We start from the raw sequence: 23,730 nt of genomic DNA on the forward strand, positions 1-23,730 counted from the left end.
GAAATTACGACATAAAACTTATGAGGTTTTTTAAAAACCATTACCTTGTCAAGTAAAATGTTAAAAAATAAAACTTTTGTTGTCACCTTAGAACCAATGACAGCAACAGGAAAAGGGAACACTATATGGTTTAAAATTAGGAAAGGTGTGCATCAGGATTGTATCCTTTCTCCATGTGCATTTAATATGTATTCTGAGCAAATTAGTCAAGAAGCTGGACCCTATGAAGATGAATGTGGTATCAGGAGTAGAGGAAGGCTCACCGGTTATCTTCATTATGAGGATGAAACCACTCTGCTTGCTGAAAGTGAAAGGACTTGACACACTTGCTGCAGAATGTTTACATAATGCAGCCTTCAATATGGATTGCATCTCAACGTCCAGAAAACAAAACTCTTTGCCACTGGATCAATAGGCAACATCATGATAGATAAAAGATTGAAACGGACAATCTTACTTGTATCCACAATCAATATGCTTAGTACCAGCAGTCATGTGATCAGGAGAAGTATTGCACTGGGAAAGTCTGTAGTCAGGGACCTCTCCAAATTATTAAGGAGCAGAGATGTCAGTTTGAGGACTAAGGTGTGCCTTTTCATGATCTTTTCAGTCACTTACTGTGCTGTTGAGAGCTCGACAATGAATAAGGATAACAGAATAATGGATGCCTTTGAATTGTGGTATATATCCCATGGACTGCCAAAAGAACAAACAAATAAGTCCTGGAGAAAAAACAGCCAGAGTGCTCCTTGGAGGTATGAAAGATGAGATGAAGATTTCACACACTTTGGGCATGTTGCTAGAAGAGTTTATCCCTTGGAGAGGGACAGCATGCTTGCAAAGGTGGAGGGATGGCAAAAGAGGGGAAGACCTTTAACCAGGTGGACTGACACAGTGACTGCAGCAATGGGGTTGAGTGCGTTAGAGATCATGAGGATGACACAGAATAGAACAGGGTTCAGATCCATTGCTCATAAGGTCAGGATGAGTTGTACTTGACTTGACAGCACCTAACAACATCTTCTCTCTAGCTACGGGTCACAATGTTTGTCTTGTCCACAAATTATCCCTATCTTTAAAATATCTCATAAACAATGATTTCTAAACTTTCACTCAATACTTTTTTTAATCTTTTTATTATTTTTTGTGCATGTACCGTCAAATCAGATCTGACTGGTATAGGAGGAGATTGTCCCTCCTTCTCCAGCAGAGCATCTGGTAGATTCGGACTGTGAACCTCTAGGATTGCAGTGCAAGGTTCTTGCCACAAGGCCACCAGAGCTCCTTTCAAATAATTTTTAAAAATAAAAACCATTTATGGCACACAGGACAAGTTCAATAAGTATTTGTTGCATAAATATATTACTAACCAGTTTTAATATGCAAATGTTAGAGATCATGACAACATCCACTGTCATAAGCGTTAGTTCATTATATAATATTGCAGGACTATTAAAAGAAAGTGCCTAAGAAAATCTGCCTTTAATAAGTCTAGCACTTCCAAACCATATGGCAGTCTTCACAACATGAACACCAAGAAAGATAGGTCCTAGGTTTGGCACATGATGGGCTTAGCATAGGCACAGCTGCTTTTTCCCTTCCCCTGCTACACCACAGGACAGCTTGGAACTGCAGGTACATAATTAAAAGTAAGAATTTACATTTAAAAAGTAAGAAAATGCGGGTTTATGTTTGTAAATAAAAATAATAAAAGTGTTATTGCCTGCATTTTTACCTCTTTCCTAAATATGCAGGGCACCCAATTACCACAGAAGCACCATAATAGAAACATTACTTGCAGTGCTTTCATTTTTACACATCCAGATACAAAACAATTATTTCCTTCTCTCTCATGATCTTTTTCTGTAGATGTGTTGGTATAAAGATGTATATTTGCCAACATAGACAACTAGCTGCAGCTTCCAAATAATAAAAATAAAAGGACAAAAACAAGTAGGCCTTTTTAAAATTTGTCTGACATCTCACCTTGATCCCCAAAAGGGTATGTGACAGGATGCAAGTGTCCATATTCCTCACTCCCACATATATGTGTATATTCCAGAAATGCTGACTTCCTTACCTCAATGTGTAAGGAGGTAGGAAAAGGGTGAGGAGAAAAATATAGATTATAATTCAACAGACATTAAGACAATGCATTTAACAATGTGCATGTGCTGAGCAGAATTATGACTGCTTAGGGTTCCTGTTTTTTAAAAACATTATTTTTTAAAGGTACAATAAATTATAATACAGAGTAACTTAAGACACATGTCATGAGAATAGTACTAAGAAAGCTCTGCCATACTGCATACTTTCTAGAAGATTCAAGTATGGTTTTACTCTTTGAGGATTTTTTTACTACTTGAGATGAGTCCTTAAGATGGATCAGATTGATAAAGAGAGGAAGGGCCTTAGGAGGGAAACACTGTCCAGGCAAAGGAAACAATGGAGGCTAAGGTACAGGGACAGGAAAAGAGTGGATGTGTGTTAGGAACAGATTAACAAACTGGAAAGGTGAGTTGAGGCCATATATGCAAAACTTCGAATACTCCAGGACTTTGATCTTAATAAAACAAACAAAAGGAATTAACACAGGATTCAGGTAGAAGAGTGATAAAACTAGATAAGAGGGTGATTTGTGTTAGAACCCAAGGGGCTGCCGAAGAGGGAATACAGTGAGAAATAATGAGAACTGGTCAAGAGACTCTTTTAGTAATCCTGGTAGGCTGTAATTAGGAACACGAAATGGGCGAAGAACATACAAATGAAAATAATAGATGGAATTCACTAAATAGGGTAATTAAAAGAAGTAGAGGAGAATCATTGAGAGTAATTGTGACATTTCAAGCTTTTGAGACTTGAATATGGATTGCATCTGAACATCAAGGAGATGAAAATCCTCACCACTGGACCGATAAGCAACATCATGATGAACAAAGAAATGACTGAAATTGTCACTGATGTCACCTTACTAGGATCCACAATCAACACCCTTGGTACCAGCAGTCAGGAGATCAGGAAACATATTGTGTTGGGCATGTCTACTGTCAGGGACCTCTCCAAAGTAGTGAGGAGCAATGATGTCAGTCTGAAAACAAAGTTGTGCATAATTCTAGCCATGTTCTTTTCAATCACTTGGTATGCATCTGAGAGCTGGACAGTGAATAAGGATGACAGAAGAACTGATGTCTTTGAACTGTGGTGTTGGAGAAGAGCACTGAATATCCCACGGACAGCCAAAAGAACAAACAAATATGTCTTGGAGAAGGTGCAACCAGAGTGCTCCTTGGAGGCAAAGATGTTAAAACTTCATTTCACATACTTTGACCATGTTTCTAGGAGAGGCCACTCCCTAGAAAGAAACATCATGCTTAGAAAGGTGGAGGGTCAATATGTCTCCTTACCTCCAGACTGTAGGTATCAAAGGTGTCAATTGTGGACCCAAACAAGATAAAATAATTGACCATTTCAATACTTTCTCCATTTATCATGTTGCCCACTGGCCTACTGATAAGGACTTTTGTTTTCTTGATGTTAAGATGCAATCATTGAAGTCTTTGATCTTCTACAAGTTCCTCAGGTCTCTCTGCTTTCAGCAAGCAAGGTTAAAGAAATTCAAAATAGAATATACAATGAATGTATCACAGCTACTATGAGGGCTGTTATTTCAAAAAAATGGAAAATAACAAGTACTGATAAAGATGTGGAAAAAATGGAAACTTCACTCAGTAAGAAGTAAAATTACTTAGGCATTGTGGAAAACAATTTCATGGTTCCACAAAAAAAGTTAAGCATAGAACTACTATGTTCTTGTAATGTATCATCAAGTCAGAATGATACATTGCTGACTCTCCACCCAGTTTTCAGGGGATATAAATCACTAGGACTGCCCATTCTTTTCCCACAGAGCAGCTCACGGATTTGAACCACTTGCCTTTGGTTTTGGGGCACAACTCCTTACCCACTCAGCCCCCAAAGCTCTCTAGAACTGCCATCTAACTGGGAAATTGCACTCTTAGGTATATACTCTAAAGGACTGAAAACAGATTCTGTATTGTTTTTATTGTTGTTATATACAGTCGATTGCAACTCACTGCAACTCTATGTACAACAGCTCTATAAACCTTGTTCTATCCTGAGCCAATCTTATTGTCTCTGACACACCTATCCCCATTATCCCAGACACTGAGTCAATCCATCTCATTGAGAGTCTTCCTCTCTTGTGCTGTACCTCTACCCTTCATAAATTTATCATCATCAGTGGATATGCGAATTGTGGCATGATGGAATATTATTCTGTCCTAAAAATGAATGAAGTATTTACATATGCTACAATGTGAATGAATCTTAAAAACATATATTATGCTAAGTAAAATAAATGAGACACAAAATTATATACATATATTTTTGCTTATATAAAATATCCAAAAGAAGTAAACCTATGCAGATCAGTAATTATCAGGGGCTGAGGGAAGGAAGAGTGGAGAGAAAATGTTTAGTGGGTGCATGGTTTTATTTTGAAAGTAAGAAAATGTTTTGAAACAATGTATAAGTAGTAATTGCACAACATTGTGAATGGATTAAATGGAATTTTTCACCTTATAATGACTAATTTTATGTTTAATATTCTTCTTTATTGATTGCAACAGTTTTGATATGTAAAAGAGCCTATTACAATGATAGCCTGAACCAGTGGATAGGACCAATGAATGTTCATTTGTTTGCTGTTCATAAACAATAATTGAGATTGTTCTTTTTTCCCCCTATTAACTTTTTTAAAAATTTTACATTGGTTTGCATACAAAGTTTGCATACATTGTGTTTCACACTATCCTTCATGGATTGTTCCTAAGAGCGAAAAAGAAGGGAAAGTTGTGGAGTTGGGGAGGGGTAAAAATAAATTGTGGAAGCGCAATGGTTGAACACTCAACTGCAAACCCGAAAGAAAAAAAAATGGTTTGAGCCCACCAGATGCTCTGAGAAAGAAACATATAGTGGGCTACTTCCTTCAAGATCACTACCTTAAATACTGTGGGCAGTTCTACTCTGTTCTTGAGTCAGAAAGAATTGACTCGATTGTGGTGCTGTTGCATACATGGCGTCTAAATAAAAGAATATGCAATAAAAAGTATCTATACAGAATTCTCCTTTTGATAAACATTTACCAAGCTAGCCTTTGAATGGGTTTTTGCCCCCCACATCTTTGTATCAATTTTATTTCTTGAAAAAAGACAGGCAAAACAATTCTTTTTATCACGCATACTCCTTTAAATGATAGTATGAATAAATATTATCTATAGTTATCAAGTCAGTAAACTATTGATTATTTATTAGAGAAAGGGATTATTAAATAGGCCAGCTTCATTTTAAGAATGTTTTGATGCAAGCTACTTGAGTTACAGCCATGTAAATGCCAAATGTTTCTTCAGTGTTTTTCCATGTTGCTCAGATAGAAATTTTAATTTATGTAATTGGAGTCTCAACAAATATAATGTAAAGTCCTCAGAGATAAAATCTCTCACTTCCAAGGACCTCACCCAGTGCATGACACATAAAAGTTATTGGATTAACAAAGTACATAGGTAGGTGGCAGGTAAGCTACTTGGTAAATATGGTAATTATTAGTTCTATTTCTTTTTCTAGGTATTCCATAGTAACCTACCAATTATATGGTATAGACATTAACAATGAAAAATGAGAGGAAGTAACATGGACCATTTCCAAGCTAGAGCATTTAAATGCTAGTGCAAAAACATTTCATGTCCTTTTCCCCCCACTGCACTGATTATGAAAGCTTATGTTGAGAGGAAGACTTTATCAGTCCTTCCATCGCTGAAAAAATGTGACGAGCAGAGTTCTCTGCTTTTGTCATTGAGATTACAGTGTTATTGGTGGTGGTGGTTGTTGTTGTTGTTATGTGCCATTGAGTCGCTTGAGACTCATAGCGACCCTATGTACAACAGCTCTAAACTCTGCTCTGTCCTGTGCCAATCTCATTGTCTCCGACACACCCATCCCGATTGCCCCAGTCACCGAATCAATCCATCTCCCGGAGGGCCTTCCCCTCCTGCGCCTGCCTTCCACCCTCCGAAGCATGATGTGCTTCTCCAAGAACCGGTCCCTCCTTACAACATGCCCAAAGTATGTCAGACAAAGTTTCAGAATCCTTGCCTCCAAGGAGCAGCCCAGTTTAACCCTCTCAAGGATGAATCTGTTTGTTTTCTTAGCAGTCCATGGTACCCTCAGCACTCTTCTCCAACACCAAAGCTCAAAAGCACCAATTCTCCTTCTATCCTCCCTGGTCATTGTCTAGCTCTCTCATGCATAACAAGTATGAATCAAATTTTTTATTTGGTTTATTCACTAACACTTTGGAGTTTTGCTACAGCCACATGACTCAACTTATCCTAACTAGTAGATCCAAACAATATGACATTCATTATTTAACTAGAAATTCATCAGTTTAGTTTTAATAGAATAAAAGTAGTAAGTAATGAATTCTGGTGGGCTAGTGGTAAGAACTTGAGTTGCAATCCCAAAAACATAACATTTAAATCCACTCCGCTGGAGAGGAATGGGCAATCTTTTTTGCAATTTACTCATGAAAACTAACTGGAAGGTCAGCTGTGAGTTGGTTCCATCTTGATGGCACACAGCAACAATAGCATATGAAATAGGGTAAAATAATATCTTCCTCATAGGGCAGTTACAGATTAAATAAAGGAATGTCTATTAAGGCCTTAGCACAGTACCTAGCGTAAATAAAATATTTAATTACTAGTATCTATTTATTATTATTATTATTATTATTATTGTCCCTGGAGAAAGACATCATGCTTGGAAGGGTGGAGTGACAGCGCAAAGGAGGAAGACCCTGGATGAGATGGATTGATATAAAAACTGGAGCAAGGGGGTTGGTGTGTTGGAGTCAGTGACACTGGCTCAGGGCAGGGCAGGGTTCAGAGCTGTTTTACAGAGGGTCACTATGAGTCATAGGTGACTCAACATCACAGAATAACAACAATAACCATATTTCATTTTCCTCTTCCACCTCTTACTCCCTATCCATTTTAATTTATTGTCAATTTGTTCAATTCAAACAATCTATTGAGAACCACCATATAGGAACTACCATACAAGGAATTACAATAAAGATTTTTTTTTACAAAAATTTTATAAAAATCTATCTTCAAGGGCTATTTTTTACCTATGATTCTTCCTGCTTCAATCCATTGTTAACAAAGTAAATGTTAAAATCACAACAAATATCAACACAATATTCCTATACATATTCTGTCAATGTTGTTAGGTGCCTTCAAGTCAATTATAACTCATAGTAACCCTATGAATAATAGACTTGAACCTTGTCCTATCCTGAGCCACCCTCCCAATCTCTGATATTCTTGAGTCCATTGTGACTGTCTTTATATCAATCCATCTTGCTGGGGTCTTCTCTCTCTCTAACCCTCCAACTTTCCCAACATGATATCTTTTTCCAAGGACTGGTCCTGCCTGAGAGCATACCCAAAGTAAAAGAAATTAAGCATGTTTCACCATTCTAGTCTCAAAGTAGCACCCTGGCTGCACTTTCTCCCAGATAGACTTGTTTGTTCTCTTGGCATTGCATGGGATATTACATACTCTTCTCTAACACCACAACTCAAAAGAATTGATTCTTCTTCTGTCATCCTTGTACAAAGCCTTGTCCTATCCCTATGCCAAACTCCCGTTCTCTGATGTGCTTAAGACCATTGCTGCAGTCACTGTGCCAATTCACCATGTTGAGGGTTCGCAGACTCAATATCTTTCAAAATATGATGTTTTCCTGATATGTACAAAGCAGTCAGACAAAGAGTCACATTCTGTTTCTACAGAGTACTCATTTTTAACTATGGCTGCATTTTTAAGGTACTTAGGCTGCATTTTTTTTTTCAAAACAGATTTGTTTGGTCTTTTGGCAGACTATATATATTCAAGTGTTTCCTCTTTGGTTTTCTTTATTCATTGCCCATTTTTCACATAAATATGAAGCAGTTGAAAATACCAAGACTTAAGGCAGGTGCACCTTAGTCTTTAAATTTATATCCTTGCTCTTTATTACTTTAATGAGGTCCTTGATAAGAGATTTTCACAATATGACACCTTGATTTCTTAGCTGTTGCTTCTAGGATTAAAGTAAAATGAAATTCTTGACAACTTCAATCTTTTCTCTACCTATCATGATGTTGTTGGTCAATGGTGAAGGTTTTTCTTTTCTTGATGTAAAGGTATATTCCAAAAGATGTCTATATTCTTTTTCAGTAAATGAGTCAAGTCCTCTTCAGTTTCAGCAAGAAAAGTTATATTAAAATACAGTCAAATATCTTTGCATAGTCAATAAAACACAAGTTACTATCTTCCTGATAGTCTATGCTTTCAGTCACAATAAATATGACATCAGCAATGCTTTCCTTCTTCCACAGCCTCTTTTGAATGCAGCTTGAATTTCTGGAAGTTCCCTGTTTATACAGTGTTCCAGCTGTTTTTTAAATAATATTCAATACAATTTTACATGAGTGTTATATATCACCTTTTTGGGGGGGGGATAGGCACAAATATGGATATATAAATTAGTAGAATTTTTCTTACCTGACTGATGATAGAGAGTAAAGACTTGGAGAAGTTAAGTGACTACATTCAAGTTACTCAGTGGTAGAGACAAGATTCTATCTCAATTGTCTCTAAAAGCTCTGCCAATTTATTATTATCTTAGGCATAAACTCTCCTGATATATCCATTTTGGTCTTTTGTTCTTCTATCTTCATAATGACCTTATCCACTGAAGTCTATAGCAAACAAAATAGGTCCCAAGTATTGATGAAATACAAATTGACATATTTCAAATAACAGTTGCAACCCTGGATGCTCTCACTAATCAATACCCAGGAACTTTGAAGGATAGCTGCCTGGCCAACTGACTGAAAGAGATCCATCTTTATTTCTGTTCCCAAGAATGATGATCCAATAGAATGTGGAAATTATCAAGCAGTATCATTAACATCACATGCAAACAAAATATTGCTGAGGACCATCCACAAATGGCTAGAACAGTACATTGAAAGAGAAATGCCAAAAGTTCAAGTTGAATTTAGAAGAGGTCATTGCACTAAAGATATAATTGCTGATGTGAGATGGACCCAGGCTGAAGGTAGAGAATGTTAGAACAATGTATATTTGTGCTTTATTGACTACATAAAGGCATTTGACTGTATGGATCACAGCTAACATTAAGAAAAACAGGAGTTCCAGAAGACTTAATTGTGCTCATACAAAACCTATACCTAGATCAAGAAGCTGTTATCTGAACAGAGCAAGGGAATGCTTCAAGGTTTAAAATCAGGAAAAGTGTATGTCTTGGTTATATCTTTTCTCCATTATCTATTTAATTTGTATACTGAGAAAATCATTCATGAAGCTGGACTCTATGAGAAAGAATGTGAATCAAGATTTGAAGAAGACTTTTCAAAACCTAAACTATGCAGATGACAAACACAACCTTGCTTGCTCAAAGTGAGGAGGACTTGAAATGCTAGCTGCAGAAGAACAAAGACTATAGCCTTCAATATGGATCACATCTCAATATCAAGAAGACAAAAATGCTCATCAGTGGACCGATAAGTGATAAAAGGAAAATAGATTGAAATTGTCAATAATTTAGTCTTACTTGGATTCACAATCAACACCCTTGATACCAGCAGTCAGGAGATTAGGAGACATATTGCAATGGGGAAGTTCACTGTCAGAGACTTCTCCCAAGTGCTGAGGAGCAATGATATCAGTTTGAAGACTAAAGTGCACCTGATTCAGGTAATAGTCTTTTTAGTCAGTTACTATGCATCTGAGAGCTGGATAATGAATGAAGATGACAGTTGTGGTGGTGGAGAAGAATACTGAATATCCCATAGACTGCCAAAAGAACAAACAGTTATGCCAGAAAGTGCAGCCAGAATGCTTCTTGGAGCCAATAATAGTGACAAGTAGATTTACCTCCCATACTTTGGGCATGTTGCTAGGAGAAGCTATTCCTTGGAAAGGGACATCATGCTTGGAAAGGTGGAGGGTCAGCAAAAGAAAGGAAGATTTTTAACCGGATGGATTGACACAGAGTCTGCAGCCATGCGCTCAAGTGTGTCAGAGCTTGTGAGGAAGGCACAGGATAGGACAGAGTTCAGATCTGTTGTTCATAGGATCATTATGAAACCTATTTGACAGCACCTAACAACAAGGTCTGAATGACATGTCCTCTAAGACCTCTTCAAACAATGATTCTATATTGCCAGAATTAGAACTCAGTTCACAATTCATATAAAGACCATATCCTAAGCCTAAAATGAAAGTCATAAACAAATGAGCTATTCAAAAAAGGAGGAGGAGGAGGATGGAAAGAAGAGGAGGAAGAACAGTCACGGGCATTTCCAAGGAGCCCAAACACACTTTATCAAGCATTGGAGTCACTGTGACAAAAGAAGGAAGGGGGAAACCAGAATAGGAAGTGAAAGAAGAACTGTAAGGAAACCAGCAAAAGCATACTTACCCCACTTGTGTCATGGTCTCACCACAGAAAAAGAAGTATCTATAGGAAGGCTCTGGTAACTGACAGTGGTCATAAGCTGGATTGTCAATACTGGACCAAGATGAAGAGTTTGAACAAAAGCATTAGTCAATAATCAATAGAAATAGTTGAGTACAGATTACCAACTACTAGTTTCTGAAAAGGCGTTCCCATAAACATTGTGTGTCTGGATTAACCTGAAATATACAACTACTGTTGTTGTTTTTATGTACTGTCAGACTTAACCCTCCAGCAAGTTTTCAGAGTCTGTAAATCACACAAGAGGAGTATGCTCATCTTTTTCCTGTGGAGCAGCTGGTGGATTTGAACAATATGTCACCACTAAGCCACCAGACTTGAAGCGCTTGCTACAAAAGATCAAACACTATAGCCTTCAATATGATTGCATATCAACATCAAGAAAACAAAAATTCTCACCCTGGACCTATAAGCAATTAGAGGATAGATGGAGAAAAGATTGAAACTGCCAATGGCTTCATCTTAACTGGATCCACAATCAAGACACTTGTTACTAGCAGTCAGGAAATGATGAGACATATTGCTCTGGGAAAGTCTGTAGCAGGGACTTCTCCAAATTATTGAGAACCAAGTATGTTAGTTCGAGGACTAAGATCCATATGATTCAGGCCATAGTCTTTTCAATCACTTGCTATGCATCTGAGAGCTGGACAATAAATAAGGATGACAGAAGATGAATTGATGTCTTTGAACTGTGGTTCTAGAGAAGAGTACTGAGTACCCCATAGATTGCCAAAAGAACAAACAGATGTGTCTTGGAGAAAGTACAACCAGAGTGTTCCTTGGAGGCAAAAATGAATAAACTTTGTCTCACACACTTTGGGCATGTTGCTAGGAGAGGCTGTTTCTTGGAGAGGGACATCATGCTTGGAAATGTGGAGGTGTGGCAAAAGACAGGAAGACCCTCAATCAGGTGGACTGACACAGTGACGGCAGCAATGGACTCATGTGTGTGTGTCAGAGAATGTGAAGATGGCACAGGATACAACAGGATTCAAATTTGTTGTTAACAGGCTTGCCGTAAATCATAATCAACTCAGTAGCACCTAACAACAACATAACAAGTCACCAGAGCACTGCTGTTGTTGTTGTGTGCTATCAAATCAGAACCAACTCATAGCTGTCACTCCAAGGGGTTTTCAGAAGCAGTGAATTGCTGGAGGGGAGAATGCCCAACCTTCTCCCACAGAGCAGGTGGTGGATTAGAATTGTGAACTGCAGTGCAGCTTCTTACCACTACAGCCCCAGAGCTCCCTACCGCAGCAAGCACAGTAAAAAAGAAACTAACATTTACTCAGTTAATTTCCATAAGTTCCTATCATGTTCTAGGCACAGTAAATATGTTTTCACATGTTACCACACTTAAACTCCAGTGGTTTACGTGACCTCAAGTGGCTTTCCCACACCATAGTACACAGCAACAAAAAAACAACCAGAGTTAACCTTCACAACCACCTTAATAGTTACTGCTTCCTTTTTAATCATTAAGAAAATTAATACTGTGAAGGGATCTATGTTTTCTGTTCAACATCTCACAGTAAAATACCCTTTGGACTTATTTTCAAACTAGAAAAGGTGGAGCGAGAAAGGAGGAGGGGAACGGGATGGTGTGAAACACTAACTCCACAACATGCATCGCAGAAAGCTCATTACAACACTGGCATCACATCTGTACTGTCTTCAGGAGGTCAGGTGATATGTTATCCTTACTCTGGTCTCCTAATTCAGTTATTTCAGGTAAAGGAAATAAAATATCCCTACCAAATCAATATTGAAAGACTTTGGGTTGGAAGAAAAATAATGTGTAAAGAAGGTAAGGAAAAGAAACAAAAAAATTACTGTGTCAATTAAATCACTGTAGCTGTTGCCACATAGTTTGGAGATGTTTTCAAGAGGGATGGGTCACTGGAGAAGGACATCATGGTTGGAAAAATTATCAGTAAAAAAGAGAAAAATGCTCAATAAGTTGGACTGACACAGTGACTACAACAACTTGCAAGCCCAGCAGATTATGAGGATGGTACAAGACAGGGCAAAGTGTCATTCCGTCAAATGAGAATATTGAGTGGCTATAAGTCGGAGCCAACTTGACAGCCTCTAACAACAAAAACAGCCTTCACTTTATTTAGGTTTCTAGTTATTCATTATTAACAAACTACAATTTTTATATGTTCTGATAGATATTTAAGAATGTTGTTTAGCTGAAAGGACACAAATAAAATAATAATGGTGCAGATTTCTAAAGCCAACTAAACTGTCCTAAGGAAGTCAAGAAGGACGCATAGAAGAAATGACATTTAAGCTAGGGATAGAAGCATGAATTTAATGAGTAGAGAATAAAAAATGCATTCATGTAGAATTCCTGATACAGTAAAATTAACTTGATCTCTACGTTGCTAAAAGTGCATGTGGATGGAGGTAGAGGGGGGATTTGTGGCAGGATATGCAGCTGGAAAGGCCATCTCGGGTCATGTGGTGATGAACAATTAATCCCATGTCAAAGAGTTTGGCCTTTATCCTACAAGCAATCAGTTATGAAGACTTTCTGGGCAGGAGAAGGAAAGGACCATAAACCAAGTCTTTTTACCAAGACTAACCAGTGAGCCCATAGGCACATATGGACAGCCAGAATTAGCTCAATCAGCTGGACGAATGATAGAGAAGGAAGATCCTTATATAATGAATGTGATACACTAGAAAATTGAGTAACTCTGCTGACAAAATAGATATTATTAATAAAATATTACAGCTTGACTCTAAAAACAAAAAGATCATTATACAGCTTAACAAAAATTAGCCTTCAGACAAATACAAAGTTTAGCAAACTTATTTTAAAACTCATATACACTAAATAAAAAAAATAAATTAGTTATGTTTATACAGTTAATTCTAATTAAAAATGTATGGTCTAGAAAATGGTAATTAATATAGCTATTATAAGGCAGTAAATACATATGTGGAATTTTTTTTTCATAAGATGAAATAATGCTCAATTGGAATATGTTATTGTTGAATATACAAAGAAAATTAGTAGTAGTAGTAGTAGTAGCATAGTAATAAATACATAGTGGAATCTATACATTGGTGCCCTAAAATACAATATAAATATTTTTGTCCTAAACATAAACTATAGGGCAAAACATGGCTGAATATAGGTAACTAGACTTTTAAAATCACCAAAAAATTAAGAGTTACCCTTAAGCTGTATTTCTGGAGAGGGCCATAGGTAAGAAAATAACCACAATAAAGGAATTTAAATTAGGAACAAATTATTCACTCCCTGCCACCATTCTACTCATTTCTCCTTTTCATTCTCAAAGAGATTTTAAACATTCTTTAGTCAAATAATTCTCCAATTTTGCTTTAACAATGAAATCCTGAACATAGCTCTATATATGCATGTGTATTACAGATGAAAACAGTTCAGTTGAAAATAATCCAGGGGGCTGGGAGAGGGACTGAAGCACTCTAACTAGGCCTGCACTTTGGCCTTCACCTATTGTCCCTCCACAGCAGCTCTCAAAGAGCCTTTTATTTTCTAAAACACAAGGGTCTTAGTTCAAATATTTCCATTTTTAAAAACTCAAATTGTAGCCAAGAGAGTTAGGAGTGTTACCTGAAGAGAAGACTCCTGGTTTTTTTTTTTTTTTTTTTTGGTGCCACTGCTAAAATGAAAGCACTTTATCTTTCTCATAAACTCTAAACTTCTGTGTGAAAAAATAAAGAAAGAAATTCCTTAAAGGACTAACCACAGGCTTTACTACTCTGTGACTAGAACAATTGGATAATACCTGGCTACCACTACTACTGTTCTCACAGGGATCACAGTAGAAAGTTCTGAATAGAGACGAAGGGAAAAAATGTTGAATAAAATTAGAAACCATAAAAAGGATCAGACTTAGTGGTCTGATAGAGACTAGTAGAATATAAGACTGTGGACTTTAGAACACTAAAAGCTTGACACTGAACTCCCTTCTGACAGAGCATCTTTCAGTCAAACAATAAACAGGCTTATAAAGAGAATAATAGTGCACTGGAGAAATGTACTTCTCAGTACAATCAATCATGAGTCCCAAGGGTAGTTTTGTCACAAGACAAAGCTAATCAAGCTGGAGAGGGCAGAAAAGACAAACCAACAGGAACAGGAAACCCAAAAAGTAGAAAATGAGAAGAGTGAGGGGACTGCAAACAAAACATAAACCAAAATGTATATAAACTGTTAGATGAAAATCAAACTTACTCTGTAAACTCTCATCCAAATGACAAAAAAGACAAAATAAAATAAAATTGAAAACCGGTTCTTTAAACCATCAAGGGAAAAGAATTTATGTTAATGACAGAGAAGCAACTCAGAAAAGCAGAATGAGAATGGCTGCACAATTTTAAAAAATCATCACTGTCAATTGTACATATGTCATTGTTCTTCAGTACCATCGAGTTGGAAGGGAGCAATAGCTGTCCCTCCAGCAGGTTCTTGGAGGCCATAAATCACAGAGGAGGAGGTTGATCATCATTCTGTGCAGCTAGTAGATTCAAATCGCACACCTGTGTCAGCAGTATAACTCTTTACCACCAAGCCAAATTGTACACATAGAAACTGCCAAATTAGGATATATTTTGCTATATATATTGTCAACAATAACAACAACAAAATAATAAAATATAGAGGAAACCGAAAAGGCTTCTTACTAAGTAAGTTCATGCCATCCTGTTCCTCACAGGGCAGTAAACTATGCCTTTCCTAAGTGTCTACTCATGGTCAGATATTCCTCTAAAACCATAAAGCCCCAAAACCCCCTACTATCAGGTTGATTCTACTCATGGCAAACTTCCATCCAGTTTCTGAGGCTGCAAATCTTTATGGGAGGAGACTTTCCATTATTTTCCAGGACTCGTGGACTCAAACTATTCACTATGCTGCCAGAGCTGTCAACCTAAAAACTCATTTCCTTTGACCTGATTCTTACTCATATGGACTAGATGTTAGATTTGAACTACAAACCTTTTGGTTAGTAGCCTAATGTATACCAATAAGCCGTCAGAGCTATGCTACTGTTAAGTGTTTTCCAGTCAGCACTGACTCATAGTTGACCCTCCAGCCAGTTTTCAGAGGCCGTCATTCACTTGCGAGGTTGTTGTTGTTGTTATGTGCCATTGAGTCATTTTCGACTCAGAGCGACCCTATGCACAACAGCCCTAAACCCTGCTCTATCCTGCGCCAACCGCACCGCCTCTGACACACCCATCCCCATTACCCCAGTCACCGAATCAATCCATCTCATAGAGGGTCTTCCCCTCCTGAGCTGTCCCTCCACCCTCCCAAGCATGATGTCCCTCTCCAAGGACCCGTCCCTCCTTGCAACGTGTCCAAAGTATGTCAGACGAAGCCCCAGAATCCTTGCCTCCAAGGAGTAGCTTGGTTTAATCCTCTCCAAGATGAATCTGTTTGTTTTCCTGGCAGTCCATGGTACATTCAGTACCCTTCTCCAGCACCACAGCTCAAAAGCATCCACTCTCCTTCTGTCCTCCCTAGTCATTGTCCAACTCTCTGATGCATAACAAGCGATTGCAAATACCATGGCCTGTATCAGGCGCACCTTAGCCTCCAGAGAGACACTGTTGCTCTTGAGTACTTTAGAGAGGTCCCTAACAGCAGACTTTCCCATCACGATACGCTTTTTGATTTCCTGACTGCTGGTGCCAAGAGTGTTGACTGTGGAGCCGAGCAAAGTGAAGATGTGAACACTCTCAATCTCTTCGTCATCCATCCTGATGCTGCCGGTTGGTCCAGTGGTGAGAATCTTTGTCTTCTTGACATTGAGCCTCAGTCCATACTGAAGGCTGCAGTCCTTGACCCTTCGCAGCAAGTGCATGAGGTCCTCCTCAGTTTCAGCAAGCAGGGTTGTGTCATCTGCATAACGCAGATTGTTAATAGATCTTCCACCAATCCTGATGCCACCAATCTCCTCATAGAGCCCAGCCTCTCGGATAATCTGCTCTGCATACATGTTGAAAAGGTATGGAGACAGGATGCATCCCTGGCATACACCCTTCCCAATTTTGAACCATGCAGTGTTACCCTGCTCTGTTCTGACTACTGCCTCTTGGTCCAAGTATAGGTTTCACATTAGCACAATTAAATGTTCTGGGATTCCCATTCTTCTCAGAGTCAGCCACAGTTTGTTATGATCCACACAGTCAAAACACTTGAAAGGAGACTGCCCATCTTTCTCTCACAAAGCAGCTGGCAGACTGGAATTGTTTGCTTTTGGCTTGGCAGCATGGTTCCCTGTCCACTAAGCTACCAGAGCTCTAGGTACATGCTATTTGCACAGTTCAGATCAAGAATTATAACCTACCTAAGGTAACAAAGCTCTACCTACTCTCCTGGAGTCAATTCCCACCTATAATGATGCTGCAGGAGATGGCAGAACAGGCTATAGAGGTTCCAAAACTGTAATCTTCTGAAAGCAGACTGCCAGCTAAGCTGCTGGAGGGTCTGAACCTCTGTTAGGAGCAAAGCATTTAACCACAGCACCATCAGGGCTCCTTTCTCAAAAGATAGCAGTGTAGGTCTGGTCTGACTCCTAAATACAAACTTCAGACTCATTCTTTCTAACTCTATAATGTCTTTTTCGTACATAACAATTGCAGAACTCTGTCTGAGACTGTGAGGATGGTACCAGATAGGACAAGAGTTCAGGTCTGTTGTTGATATGGAGTTGCTTTGAGCTATACTCGACTCCATCGCACCCAACAATATAACATCATCACAATGTCCTTTAGAAGCATGGATTTCATATTTTCAGTCGTTCAGAGAATAGAGAAACTCAAATGCTCTTAACAAAAGGGTTGCAAAATCATCTTTGAAGTGTGCATCAGATGCTGACTAGTATTTTAGGTTGGGTAAATGTTAGCTATTATCTAAACGTTACTGCCTCTGAAAACTTGGCAAAGGGTCAGCTATGTGTTGATTCTGACCTGACAGTACACAACAACAACAAAGTTTGTACTTAAGGGCTTCCCTGGTGTAAAAGATTATTATCACCTTGGTGTAGAAGCAATTGTCAGCATTAAACATTTTCCGTGGATGGGGAGAGTCAAAGGAGTTTGGATTGTTGTGTCTGCGGGAAGGCAAAGAGGAGAAACTGTTGTGATCAATTACAGATGCTCCTGTGGAGCCAGTGACTGATAATAAAGTATCGGTAAGGGAAGAATATCTGGGTCTTAGGGCCATCCTCTGGACAGTGTGTGCCAAAGGCTCAATGTCCTTGGCATTGGAGGGGTCTGAATTTTAGAGTACAGGCTAGGGCGGGAGTTAGGAGGTTCCAGGGCCAGGCTCCGTTGCCAGGCGGCACGGGGTAGGGGGCTGGTGCCCAGGCTCTGTGAGGCTGAGGTGCAGGCTGTTGGGCCCAGGGCAGCATCAGCTACTGGTCCCCCACTCTAACCCCTCCCTGCCTAGCTTACCTTCTGTTTGAAGTAGAGAATCGAGTAATTCCTGTCTAAAGTTGGACTGGAGGTGGGTCTGGTTGGCAAGTGCAGGCTGCTAAAAGACCTTGGAGACAGCAATCGAGGAATGGTGGCCCCGGACGCCAAGAGCGGCAAGAACAGGTACAGGAGCAGAAGGAGGAAGCGCCCCATGGCTCAGGAGGACCGCGGCTGTGCGGATGGAAGAGGACAGCAACGAGCAGACTCGCGCAGCACAAGCCTGGCCCTGCCCGAAGCTCCGCCCGCCACGGACCGGCTCCTCCCCGGGGAACACAAAACCGCCAGGCCCCTCTGTGCCGCCAACTTAATCCAGGTCAGCCTCTCCCCTTACCCTCACCCCCATTCAGCCCTAGACCCTGAAAGTGCCGCCTCCACTCTACACTTCCTCAGAACTCAAATTCATTTCGACCACTAGCAGATCTGCTGCTTCTATCACCCTAGAGGCACCTCCTACCTCACCTAGATCTACTCCCTGTTGTTGCTGCTGCTGTTGCTGTTGTTAGGGGCCAACAGTGGAGTGGGGCTATTGGAGACTCTATGAATAAAAATCTGAACCCTGTCTTATCCTATGCCATTCTTACCATCTCTGACACACTGGAACTCATTGCCACAGTCACTGCGTCCATTCATCTGGTTGAGGGTCTTCCTTTCCTTATCCTTCCACATTCCCAAGCATGATGTCCCTCTTGCCCCAAGTATGTGAGACTTTTTTCCTCATCTTTGTCTCCTTTGAAGGAGTACTCTTGCTGCACCTCCTCTGAGGTATAACTGTTTGTTCTTTTGGCATATATTTGTTCACCATAGCTCAAAGGCATCAATTTTTCTGTCATCCTTAGTCATTGTCCAGCTCTCAAATGCATAGTAAGTGATTGAAAAGACTGTAGCCTGAATCGGGCGCATCTTAGTCCTCAAACTAACATCATTGCTCCTCATTAATTTGGGGAAGTCTTTGACAGCAGACTTTCCCAGAACAATACATCTCCTGATCTCCTAGTACCAAGTGTATTGATTGTGGATCCAAGTAAGGTGAAGTTGTTGACAGTTTCAATCTTTTCTCCATCTATCATGATGTTGCTTATATGCCCAATGGTGAGAATGTTTTCTTGACGTTCAGATGCAATCCATATCGAAGGCTGACGTGTTTGATTTATCTTACCTATATAGATCTACATCCTATTCTTACCTAAATCTTCCACTAAACTCACCTTTCAGCCTGATAATCTCACATTGCCCTGTCAGATTCAGCCCTAACCTGCCTTAATTCTACTGCCAGATGCACAGCCCGTCGCAAATGTTACTTAAGAACAATAGCTACTATGATCATTGATCATTCACTTCATATGTTTCACTAAGATATGGCACACATACCTAGGTCATTAATCTAATGCATCATGTACGATTGTTATTCACTTTATAGATGAAGAAATTGAGGCTCAGAGAAGTCCAGTGATTTGCATTGGGTCACTGTGTAACAAGAAGTAAAGTCTGGCTTCGCAGGCTGCCCGTTTTGTATCTTAGGACAGAACTCCTTCCACCAAACCTCCTAACTATCCTTACCACCATCGTGGCACCTTGTCTCTATGGCACCCCATACCACTGGATCGGTCGCCTAACCCATCTCTTCGAAAGGCTGCTATCCAGCCCACATCGCCCAAGAGTCCCACGGGATTCCTTCATTCAGGTTAAGGACCTTCCCTAAACTTTTGAGTATCAGGCTCCAGCCACCTCTTCCAGCTCTTCCTTCCCCGGAGCCTATTCCTTTCAGGCAGCGCCCCCTTCCGTTTTCATGGTTCCGTCAATTTGCTTCCCCCGGCTTCCACTCCGCTTTCAACCATCCTCCCACCCCTTGTACAGACTGCACCACCCATCAGGGAAAAACACTCCCCTGGCCCTACCCCTAATTTAACAAACATGGTCTCTCCCTAGAGCTCGCGGAATTCCGTTGCTAAACCCCAACCTAGGGCGACGACTTCTTCTGATTGGTTCTGAAGCACCCAGCTAAGCGTCACTTCCGGCGGAAGGAGGCGGGAGATTCAATTGAAGACTGTCTGCGAGCGTCCAGTTCCTGCTGTGATGTGTCTGGGCAGCTTCTTTGGTCCCCAGGTGAGACGCTGGGACAAGGGGATTTTTCGGGAAGCTCAAGGTTTGGAAACCCCTAATAAGGCCCTTAATGGGGGCGTAATGAGAGTAAAGACCCTGTCTTTATGTTGGTCACATTTTCATGACTGTTTCCTCTTAAACCGTGAGTGTAGAAAAATATAAAAAATTTAAACACTGTTGAGCCAAACGTGCTGAATTACTTGTCTTCACAGTAAGCAAGGGATGAGAGTCTAAAACGGCAAATATGGAGAGGAAAAAGCTTTTTAGCCCCCCAGTTCAGAGGCTACAAAGCTGGCTACTGTGTCGAGGACTGTTGTTATTGCAGCAACTCAGACCTGATCGTCCAGCGGGGTTTCAGAGGATTCAAATCGCACGGAGGAGATGGCCCATCTTTCTCCCGCGAAGCAGCAGGCGGATTCGAACTGCCCGCCTTTAGATTGGCAGCGCAGCTTCTTAGCACTAGGCCAAAAATCCTGGTGCGGGGTACTAGCAGCTGAAAAGAGACCTTTTCTGAACTGCTTTGATGACTCTGAAGGGGGAAATGGTACAGTGTGTTGTGGTCAACCCAACACATTTTGACGTTTTTGAGATGATTTCCTCCACTACCACATTCGCCGACCGGATCAGCCTCTTGACTATCTCAGCTCTGTGCCCTTCTTGCCGCGTTGGCTGTCTTTGCTTTGGTGACTGCAGCACAGCTGGGACTACTTCCCACCTGGTTCTCTTCAGCCTTGTGTCTTCCAATCTAATCTTCACATTACTAGACTGATAGAGCTGAGATCTAACCCTCGGGACACTCCCCACTTAAAACTTGTTTGATTAGGCGAGCTCTGGTGGCCTAGTGGCAGGAAACTGTACTGCAATCCCAGAAGTGCACGGTTCAAATCCACCTGATGCTCTGCTGAAGAAGGAGGAACAGTCGCCTCCTGTACCGGTCAGATCCAATTTGACGGTACACGCATAAAAAAAAACAAAAAAAAAACTTGTTTGATTAAAAAAAAAAAAAGGTATTTGTGTCTTGTTTGCTCTCGGGTTTAAGTTAAAACTCCTTAACAAGGCCCTTGTTGTATTTGTTTTGCACTGATCTCCAGCCATGTAGAGTTTCTCTTGAGTCTCTCAAATGTACCAGAACTGGAGGAACTTACTTAAGTTAGGCTGGTGTGGGAAGGCTTCTTTGAGGACTTGGCATTTAAATTGAGACCTAAAATATGAAAATATTCCTTCCTCCCCAAACTCATCCTAGGCTAAGACTAGCACATTTTTTGTTATATTTTCTCTCACTATTATGTTATCTTTCCTTTAGAGAAGTTACCCCAATTGTAGTTACAGGTTTTTTGTGTGGTTAGCTGTCTTAGAAAAATAAATCTAGTGGCTTATATAGGAACCTTGTCCGTATTGCCCATCCCTTATTTCGCCAACAGCTGGCTTTTAGCACCTCTAGGTAAGTAACAACAATAAATAAATCACTGAGTTTACTGTGTTGGAACCTAGTGTTACTGTTATGGAACTGAAAGAAACTTACTATCACCATCCTTCCTAATAAAACTGAGAAGAAAGAAATTCCAAGAGATGATTCACAGTTCTCCTTTCATTGGCCTACACTCAGAACCAACACATAGCTGAACTCACACATAGCTGACCCTCTATAGGGTTTGCGAGGCTGTAAATCACAAGGGAGGAGACTGCCCACCTTTCTCCCACAGAGCCACTGGTGGATCCAAACCGCCAGAGAGGGAAGCCCTTGGGTTAACAATGCAACTCTCTGTGGACTGTGCCCCCCAGAGTTAGTGAATCTAGTGAATTTTGCAGACGTGCTTACTTGATCCACTAGAGGACCGTAAAACTTTACAAATCTTCCTTTAGAACTATAGCAATTAATACCTGCACAGTTAATTTAGAAATTAATTAAAAATTTTTCCGTTTTTCACATATTGGTGAACTGTCCAGTTAGAACATGCCTTTGATATTAATGTTTTTTCCTACTACACTAGCACAGCCTCCTAAACATAGCACATATACTACTATAAACTCATGTACTGAAGTGTGAATTTCATAAAAGTTGTATAAAGCTTTTACTCATGTTGTGTATGTTTCACACTGTAGTGATATCCACTACCTTAAAGTTTTTCATATGCTGTTGCATACTTAATAGACTACAGTGTGCTGTTGTTAGGTGCTCAGCATATAGATTAGATCGGTATGAAAGGATACAACCTTAATATGCACTTTTCCTGATTTTAAACCATACAGCATTCCCTTGTTTTCCCAGTTCAACTGGCTTAGTTTATCAATTTCACATGAAACATAACTTTTATATCAGGAACCGAAATACTTGCGTGATTTACTCTATTATGATAATCATTTTATTCTGGATGTAGGAAACCAAATTTGAAATATCTCTGAGATAATGTTTATACTCTCCATTCTAATGCATATATAAACAGTTCTTTTTAGGATTCAAGCTAAAAATAGGAAGAAAGTTAAAAGCTAAAGTTAAGAGTAACAGTTATTGAACTTGGTATGGGACTGTAAAGAGATGACCCTCCTGAGATGTTCTCTGGTTCTGGAAAAAAGGTTAATAAACAATATAATGTAATGATGAATTTTAAAATTTGGTCATTTAAACCATCCTGAGAAAGCTTTGTGGAGGAGAATGTTTAGAAATAAATATTATTCAGGAGAATTACGATTGGTTTTGGTAAAAGTTCCAGAAGAAAGAAGAGAAGGCATATAAATTTCTTTAACAAATTACTAGAGCCTAAAGAGCAAGAAAAAGCAAAAAGTCATTTTGGTGAATAGAACTGAACAGTGTAGAAAGAAATAGTAGGACTATAAATTATGATATTAGAGGATATTTAAAGACAGGAAAAAAAAACCTTTTTTTTTTTGTTAATATAGAAAGTATTTTTAGTGGGACTTCATATGCAAATCCTAACATACGGCATATACTTGCTCAGAAGTTTTTTTCTTAAAATTTTCAAGTCTTATGTAGAGATTTTCTTTCATTCCCTGAATATTTATTGAGAATTTACTGTGAGTTCAGCATGTGGAGGAGCACAAAATGGACCAAGACCCTGTCTTCATGAACCTTAGAAGCCACTGGGAGTTGAACAAACAAAAATAAATACACAGATGGGTATGTTACTACAGCCTTGGTACCTAAAGGAATAAAACTAATGTCACGGAGTCCGATAAAAAAAGATGTCTACTTGAGATAAAGTAGGACTTGGCAGAGGTAACGTTGAGGTTGAGGACTAAAGGACAAAGAGGCCAGTTAGTGAAAAAACTAAAAGAGAACTCTTAAGTACAAAAGCCCTGGGATGTGAAACCGTTTGGTGCAATCAAAGAAGCAGAGAGGCAGCAAATGTAACTGAAGTGTAATGATTAAGGGAGAGAGCAGTACAAAGTAAAGTGGCCAAGGGTAGACAGAACACAGAACCTCCTAGATCTTTGGAAGGATTTAAATAGCAGATTTTTAAGCAGATAAGGCATAACATTTCCAGAAAGGAGCT

General features: G+C 39.6%; 1 protein-coding gene across 1 annotated transcript in view; it reads right to left on the bottom strand.

Moving 5' to 3' along the window:
* The window catches only part of PRCP (prolylcarboxypeptidase (angiotensinase C)), a 115,795-nt gene extending 97,626 nt beyond the window's left edge, over positions 1–18,169 (bottom strand). Inside the window, exon 1 of the mRNA XM_006882933.1 lies at positions 18,098–18,169. The gene's annotated coding sequence lies outside the window, so the exon portion shown is untranslated. The remainder of the gene's footprint in view (positions 1–18,097) is intronic.
* Between the last annotated feature and the right edge of the window lie 5,561 nt (positions 18,170–23,730).

This window comes from Elephantulus edwardii, unplaced genomic scaffold (genome assembly GCF_000299155.1).
Source record: "Elephantulus edwardii isolate Elephantulus edwardi_28Jun2011 unplaced genomic scaffold, EleEdw1.0 scaffold00025, whole genome shotgun sequence".
NCBI lineage: Eukaryota > Metazoa > Chordata > Mammalia > Macroscelidea > Macroscelididae > Elephantulus > Elephantulus edwardii.